The sequence below is a fragment of the Bufo bufo genome, chromosome 8 (assembly GCF_905171765.1).
Source record: "Bufo bufo chromosome 8, aBufBuf1.1, whole genome shotgun sequence".
Taxonomy (NCBI): Eukaryota; Metazoa; Chordata; class Amphibia; order Anura; family Bufonidae; genus Bufo; species Bufo bufo.
This window is the reverse complement of record NC_053396.1, coordinates 115,893,278-115,902,418: the sequence shown is the minus strand read 5'-3', so window position 1 is coordinate 115,902,418 and position 9,141 is coordinate 115,893,278.

Here is a 9,141-nt window from a genome sequence, read left to right as displayed (position 1 = left end):
ATGGGTCCGTGAAAGAACACGGATGCACACAAGATTGGCATCCGTGTCCGTGATCCGTGGCCGTAGGTTAGTTTTTATACAGACGGATCCGAAGATCCGTCTGCATAAAGCTTTTTTAAAGCTGAGTTTTCACTTCGTGAAAACTCAGAACCGACAGTATATTCTAACACAGAAGCGTTCCCATGGTGATGGGGACGCTTCTAGTTAGAATACACTACAAGCTGTATACAAGACTGCCCCCTGCTGCCTGGCAGCACCCGATCTCTTACAGGGGGCCGTGATCAGCACAATTAACCCCTTCAGGTGCGGCACCTGAAAGGGTTAATTGTACTATCATATCCCCCTGTAAGAGATCAGGGCTGCCAGGCCCCCCCCCCTCCCCAGTTTGAATATCATTGATGGCCAGTGCGGCCCCCCCCCCTCTATTGTAATAATTCGTTGGTGGCACAGTGTGCGCCCCCCCCCCCTCTATTGTAATAATTCGTTGGTGGCACAGTGTGCGCCCCCCATCGCCCCCCCCCTCCCTCTATAGCATTAACAACATTGGTGGCCAGTGTGCGGCCTCCCATCCCCCCCCCCATCATTGGTGGCAGCGGAGTTCCGATCGGAGTCCCAGTTTAATCGCTGGGGCTCCGATCGGTAACCATGGCAACCAGGACGCTACTACAGTCCTGGTTACCATGGTTACTTAGCAACAGTACAATAGTCAAAGATTCATACTTACCTGCTGCTGCGATGTTCGTGTCCGGCCGGGAGCTCCACCTACTGGTAAGTGACAGCCTCAGGTCTGTGCGGCGCATTGCTAAATGAACTGTCACTTACCAGTAGGAGGAGCTCCCGGCCGGACGCAGAGATCGCAGCTCCCAGGTAAGTATGAATCTTTTACTATTGTACTATTGCTAGTAACCCGCTGCCACCAATGATCGGGGGGAAGGGGGGGGGGGGGAGATGGGAGGCCGCACACTGGCCACCAATGTTGTTAATGCTATAGAGGGAGGGGGGGCCGATGGGGGGCGCACACTGTGCCACCAACGAATTATTACAATAGAGGGGGGGGGGCGCACACTGTGCCACCAACGATTTATTACAATAGAGGGAGGGAGGGGGGGGGGCGCACACTGTGCCACCAACGATTTATTACAATAGAGGGAGGAAGGGGGGGGGGGGCACACTGGCCACCAATGATATTCAAACTGGGGAGGGGGGGGTCTGCCCCCTGCTGCCTGGCAGCCCTGATCTCTTACAGGGGGATATGATAGTACAATTAACCCCTTCAGGTGCGGCACTTGAGGGGTTAATTGTGCTGATCACGGCCCCCTGTAAGAGATCGGATGCTGCCAGGCAGCAGGGGGCAGTCATGTACACAGTTTGTAGTATAATCTAACTAGAAGCGTCCCCATCACCATGGGAACGCCTCTGTGTTAGAATATACTGTCGGAAATGAGGTTTCACGATCTAACTCATATCCGACAGTATATTCTAACATAGAGGCGTTCCCATGGTGATGGGGACGCTTCAAGTTAAAATATACCATCGGATTGGAGAAAACTCCCATCCTATGGTATATTAACTCCTGACTTTACATTGAAAGTCAATGGGGACGGATCCGTTTGAAATGGCACCATATTGTGTCAACGTCAAACGGATCCGTCCCCATTGACTTGCATTGTAATTCAGGACGGATCCGTTTGGCTCCGCATGGCCAGGCGGACACCAAAACGACTTTTTTTTCATGTCCGTGGATCCTCCAAAAATCAAGGAAGACCCACGGACGAAAAAACGGGCACGGATCACGGACCAACGGGACCCGTTTTTGCGGACCGCAAAAAAATACGTTCGTGTGCAGGAGGCCTAAAACAAATCTGTGCAGCTAGCGATTAAACCACCAATCCCATGATTGTGTATTGTATATATTGTATATTAGAACAGCATTAGACATCCTAAGGTTACTGCAGCATATTAATCGGATATTTCAAGATGCATAAAAGCAAAGAAATACAGAATGAATAAATGTAACATCTTCTATATAAGTCAGTAATTACATTATCTTCACCTGCAATATGTCAAATGCTCATGAAGAATGGATAATTAAACCTCTTCCATCACGTTACGACTCCTTTCATTACTTGTAATCATCTTACTCAGGAAACAATGTCAGTGTTGCTGCTCCTTTCATTGAGAAATGAATTTCTTTCCTGCCTGTTGTTCTTATGCAGATGCAGGGCAATGTGTTAAAAATCACTAGTGAAACCGTAACTTGAACTCATTGTATTGATTTTCGGCCCTCACTTAATTCCTTTGCTTTGAGTGTGAATAGAGGATTGGCTGCTCTCTTTACATAACATAGAAACATAGAATGTGTCGGCAGATAAGAACCATTCGGCCCATCTAGTCTGCCCAATATACTGAATACTATGGATAGCCCCTGGCCCTATCTTATATGAAGGATGGCCTTATGCCTATCCCATTCATGCTTAAACTCCTTCACTGTATTTGCAGCTACCACTTCTGCAGGAAGGCTATTCCATGCATCCACTTCTCTCTCAGTAAAGTAATACTTCCTGATATTACTTTTAAACCTTTGCCCCTCTAATTTAAAACGATGTCCACTTGTAGCAGTTTTTCTTCTTTTAAATATTCTCTCCTCTTTTACCTTGTTGATTCCCTTTATGTATTTAAGAGTTTCTATCATATCCCCTCTGTCTCGTCTTTCTTCCAAGCTATACATGTTTAGGTCCTTTAATCTTTCCTGGTAAGTTTTATCCTGCAATCCATGTACTAGTTTAGTAGCTCTTCTCTGAACTCTCTCCAAAGTATCAATATCCTTCTGGAGATATGGTCTCCAGTACTGAGCACAATACTCCAAATGAGGTCTCACTAGTGCTCTGTAGAGCGGCATGAGCACCTCCCTCTTTCTACTGGTAATGCCTCTCCCCATACACCCAAGCATTCTGCTAGCATTTCCTGCTGCTCTATGACATTGTCTGCCTACCTTTAAGTCTTCTGAAATAATGACCCCTAAATCCCTTTCCTCAGATACAGAGGTTAGGACTGCATCACTGATTTTATATTCTGCTCTTGGGTTTTTACGCCCCAGGTGCATTATCTTCCACTTATCAACATTAAATTTTAGTTGCCAGATTTTTGACCATTCCTCTAGTTTTCCTAAATCCTTTTCCATTTGGTGTATCCCTCCAGGAACATCAACCCTGTTACAAATCTTTGTGTCATCAGAAAAAAGACACACCTTACCATCGAGGCCTTCTGCAATTTCGCTGATAAAGATATTAAACAATATGGGTCCCAGAACAGATCCCTGAGGTACCCCACTGGTAACAAGACCATGGTCTGAATATACTCTATTGACTACAACCCTCTGTTGTCTGTCCCTCAGCCACTGCCTAATCCATGACATATTATGGGCATAGGAATGCATAGAATAGAGAATGAGGGGTTAATATTTATAGTCACTCTGGACTTTTTGTTCATTGTACTGACTGTTACAGCCAGGGGTATTCCCAAGGCCGGCGTCAGCACCCGCATTCCTGGGCAAGTGCTGGGGCCCACAGCTCCTGCAGGGGCCCACAGCACAGCTGCCAGAGGCTAGAAGCAATGAGCGCTTCCATCAATACAGATGGAAGAGCTCATTGCTGGAGCGCAGGGAGCTGGGCCCTGTCACTCACCCCTTAGCTCCGGTGCTCCTCCCGTCCTTCAGGCCAGACTTCTCCCTGCTCCACCATTCAGCTTTCACCATTCAGACTTTATTACTATGGAGGGGGCACCAAGGACTTTATTACTATGGAGGGGGCACAGAGGACTTTATTACTATTGAGGGGGCACAGAGGACTTTATTACTATGGAGGGGGCACAGAGGTCTTTGTTATTATGGAGGGGACACAGAGGGCATTTCTACTATGGAGGGGGCACAGAGGGCATTACTAATGTGAAGGGGGCACAATAGGCATTTCTACTATGGAGGGGGCACAGAGCCGGAGGGCATTACTATAATGGAGGGGGCACAGAGCCAGAGGGCATTACTACAATGAAAGGGGAAAAGTGGGCATTAATATTGTGAAGGGGGCACAGTGGGCATTATTACTGTGAAGGGGGCACAATGGGGATTTCTACTATAGAGGGGGCACAATGGGGCATATTACTATGAAGGGGGCACAATGGGGATTATTACTATGAAGGGGGCACAATGGGGATTATTACTATGAAGGGGGCACAATGGGGATTATTACTATGAAGGGGGCACAATGGGGATTATTACTGTGAAGGGGGCACAAAGGGGATTATTACTGTGAAGGGGGCACAGATAGGGCATTACAACTGTGAAAGGGGCACAGAGGGCATAACTACTGTGGGAGGGCACAATGTGGGCATAACTACTGTGAGGGGCACATATTTTGGGATATCTACTGTGAAGGGGCACATATCTTGGCATATGTACTGTAAGGGGGCACATATCTTGGCATATCTACTGTGAGGTATTTAATCTATATATATATAAATCTATATATATATATATAAATCTGCAGTTTCATTGCTGTAAGCGCTGTGCAAAATGCCACAAGGGGACCCACTGAGACTTTATTGCCCTGGGTATTCCCATCGCTAGGATTTGTCACCATTGTCTGATAGGTGCAGGTCCCAGCGGGTAATGGAGTGGGAACGGACCTGGGAAAGTGGTGGATGGAGGACCCCGGGTTTCCCCGGGTCCGGCCACCGCTCCCATTCACTTGTATGGGCCCGATGGAAATAGCCGAGCCAGTGCTCAGCTATTTTCAGCGATCTTATAGAAATAAATGGAGGGCAGCTGCGCATGTTCAGTGCGCCCTCCACCACTTTTAGGGCTCCTTTCTCAGTGTAGGTGCGGGTAACAGAGGTGGGACCCGCACCTATCAGACAATGGGGCATATCCTAGCGATATGACTCCATTGTCTGAGATGGGAAAACCCCTTTAATTTAAAATACAATACATCATAGCACATAGGTATGTAGTATTTTGTCTGGTGGCGCATGCTGTGGAACATCCTCCTCCATTGTGGCAGCATTAACTTCCCAATTTTCCGGACTTTCCCTGGCACGGATAACAGATGCAGTGTTTTTCAGTGGAGAAGGCTGAATTACCTGCCTAGTCATGTACACCACCATCTGTAGCCACCTTATGGATGGGAGGGAAGGCTTCTGGAACAATGGAATGTAGCTTAACCAATTCCAAAATGGCACAGAACTTCTAATATCCACGAAAGGGCATATCTGTTGCAATTATTCATCTATAGCCTGTATTTCTAAACATTACCCAAATTATGGCCAATCCCTTTAAGTTATATACACTCTTCAACATTGAAATTGAAACACCAAGAAGGACAAGCTAAAATGTTAAGCACATTGAGGAAGTAGCGGGTGTTGCAAAGATCTGTAGATGATCAAATTTCATCAATCCGTAGAAAGTGGGAGGGGCATAATAGACAGACTGAAAGGAAAGTTTATTAGCCACATGAAACCTCACAAATCGGATTAACCCCTTTTACCCCAGGCCAGTTTTCACCTTCCTGCCCAGGCCATTTTTTGCAAATCTGACATGTATCACTTTATGTGGTAATAATTTTGGAACGCTTTTACTTATCAAAGCCATTCTGATTGTTTTCTCGTGACCCATTGTACTTCATGACAGTCATAAATTTGAGTCAATATATTTCACCTTTATTTATGAAAAAATCCCAAATTTACCAAATATTTAGAAAAATTTGCAATTTAAAAAATTTCAATTTCTCAGCTTTTAAAACAGAAAGTGATACCTCATAAAATATTTATTACTTATTATTCCCCATATGTCTACTTTATGTTTGCATCATTTTGTAAATGTCATTTTATTTTTTGGGGACGTTAGAAGGATTAGAATTTTAGAAGCAATTCTAAAAATGTTTAAGAAAATTTCCAAAACCCACTTTTTAAGGACCAGTTCAGGTCGGAAGTCACTTTGTGGGGCTTACATAATAGAAACCCCCCATAAATGACACCCTCAAGTTACTCAAAACTTATTTTACAAACTTTGTTAACCCTTTAGGTGTTCCGCAAAAATTAAAGGAAAATGGAGATAAAATGTCAAAATTTCACTTTTTTGGCAGATAAAGATATTTTTTATTTTTTACAACGTTCATTTGACAGGTTCGATCATGCGCTATTTTTATAAAGCAGGTTGTTATAGATGCAGTGATATCTAATATGTCTACTTTCTTTGTTTGTTTGTTTCAGTTTGACATAATAAAGCATTTTTTTGTGTCTCAATTTTCTGAACGACATTTTTTTTTTCTGCCAATCAAGACGGCTAATTTTTTGCAGGAAAAGTTGGAGTTTTTATTGGTACCATTTTTGGGTAAATATGATTTTTTGATCATTAATTATTACACTTAAATTGGTTGTTTTGGCACAATTTTTATTTATTTATTTTTACAGCGTTCACCTGAGGGGTTAGTTCATGTGATATTTTTATAGAGCAGGTCGTTACGGACATGGAAATACCTAATATGTATACTTTTTCTTGTTTATTAAAGTTTTACACAATAATAGCATTTTTTTGGGGAGTTTCAAAAGCTTTATTTTGTAAAAGGATGTGTACAGAATGAAATGAGGTTAGAGGAGGGTATGAACAAACCTCCAGCAAAATATTATATTAACTGGCAAGTTAACAATAGTATGATTCATGATAGGTCACGAGATACATATAAGTCATTGCTTCTTATTGCGAAAAGTTCTGGGTAGTTTCGAGAGAGAGCCAGCTTCCCGTCCACACTTCAGAGGGCCAAACATGGACCAATATGTTGATTTGTTTGAAAGGAAGTTGTGTGAATAGATAGGGTGTAGGATGATAGCTCTAGAGATTTACATCACCTCCCAGAACCTCTGTGGATCTTCCAAGCGAGCCATATGGAGTTGAACTTATGAATTGATCTCATTTCCCAGTGGGAAATTTCCTCAAGTCTATATATCTGATCGACTCTGGCAAACCATTGCTCAATAGAGGGGGTATCTGGCGAAAGCCAGTGGCGAGGGATTAGAAATCTGGCCGCGTTAACCAACTGTCTGAAGAGGCCAAGGTTTGGAGTCCTGCAAGATGTAGGGTATAGGTTCAAGAGAGCAATCTCTGGTTGAGGTAGCAGAGAAGTTCCACAGATTTGGTTACATAGGTCGAAAATCTGCATCCACCAGTCAAGTAAGGGAGGGTATTCCCACCATATATGTAGGAAGGAACCTCTAGATTTTGAGCACCTCCAGCATGTGTCAGAAGCAGACGCGGAATATAGGCAGGTTTTATCTGGGGTCTTATACCATCTGGCAACCACTTTATAACTGTTCTCCTGTATTCTGACGCATCTTGATGTCATGTGAGGAGAGATCAAGATTTTGTCTATTTCCTGTGTGGAAAACGACCGGTTCAGGTCTTTCTGTAATGAAATAAGCCACAGTTTTATTTAAACACATATAACTGCAGAAGTGAACTGGGAATATATTTTTCTTTTTGTACTGAAATAGGCCAGTAAATGCTTTTATTAGAAATAACTGCACCAGTGAATTGTGCATGTATTTTTCTTTCTGTACTGACATAGGCCACAGAACGCTTTTAAAATATATAACTGCAGAAGTGAACTGAGAATATATTTTTCTTTCTGTATATTTTTCTTTTTGAACTGAAATAGGTCACTAAACGCTTTTAGCAGAAATAACTTCTAAAAGCACCAGTGAAGTGCGTATATATATTTCTTTCTGTACTGAAATAGGCCACTTAACACTTTCAACACATAACTTCAGACGTGAACTGAGAAAACATTTTTCTTTTTGTACTGAAATAGGCCACTAAACGCTTTTAGCAGAAATAAATGCACCAGAGAAGTGTGTGTATATTTTAATTTCTGCCTGAAATAGGCCACTAAATGCTTTTGCCACAAATAACTGCACCCGTGTAGTGCGTATATATTTTTCTTTCTGTACTGAAATAGGCCACTAAACGCTTTCAACACATGTAACTACAGAAGTGAACTGAGAATATATGTTCCTTTTTGTACTGAAATTTGCCATTAAATGCTTTTAGCAGAAATAAATGCACCAGTGAAGTGCGTATATATTTTTCTTTCTGTACTGAAATAAGCCACTATTTTATTTAAACACATATAACTGCAGAAGTGAACTGAGAATATATTTTTCTTTTTGTACTGAAATAGGCCATTAAAACTTCTATTAGAAATAACTGTACCAGTGAGGTGAGTATATACTGTATTTTACTTTCAGTACTGAAATTGGCCAATGAATGCTTTCAACACATATAACTACAAAAGTGAACTGAGAATATATTTTTCTTTCTGTACTAAAATAGGCCATTAAATGCTTTTGCCACAAATAACTGCAGCAGTGAAGTGCGTATATATGTTTTTTTCTATACTGAAATAGGCCCCTAAACGCTTTCAACACATATAACTGCAGAAGTGAACTGAGAGTATATTTTTCTTTTTGAAGTGAAATAGGTCACTAAACGCTTTTAGCAGAAGTAACTTCTAAAAGCACCAGTGAAGTGCGTATATATATTTCTTTCTGTACTGAAATAGGCCACTTAACACTTTCAACACATAACTGCAGAAGTGAACTCAGAAAATATTTTTCTTTTTGTACTGAAATAGGCCACTAAACGCTTTTAGCAGAAATAAATGCACCAGTGAAGTGCGTATATATTTTTATTTATGTACTGAAGTAGGACACTAAACGCTTTTATTAGAAATAACTGCACCAGTGAAGTGTGGATATATTTTTCTTTCTGTACTGAAATAGGCCACTAAACACTTTCAACACATATAACTGCAGAAGTGAACTGAGAATATATTTTACTTTTTGTACTGAAATAGGCCACTAAATGCTTTTAGAAGAAATAAATGCACCAGTGAATTGCATATATATTTTTCTTTCTGTACTGAAAATAGGCCACTAAACGCTTTTAACACAAATAACTGCAGAAGTGAACTGAATTTGTCTTTTTGTAGAGAAATATGCCACTAAATGCTTTTATTAGAAATAACTACACCAGCGAAGTGCGGATATATTTTCTTTCTGTACTAAAATAGGCCACTGAACACTTTCAACACATAT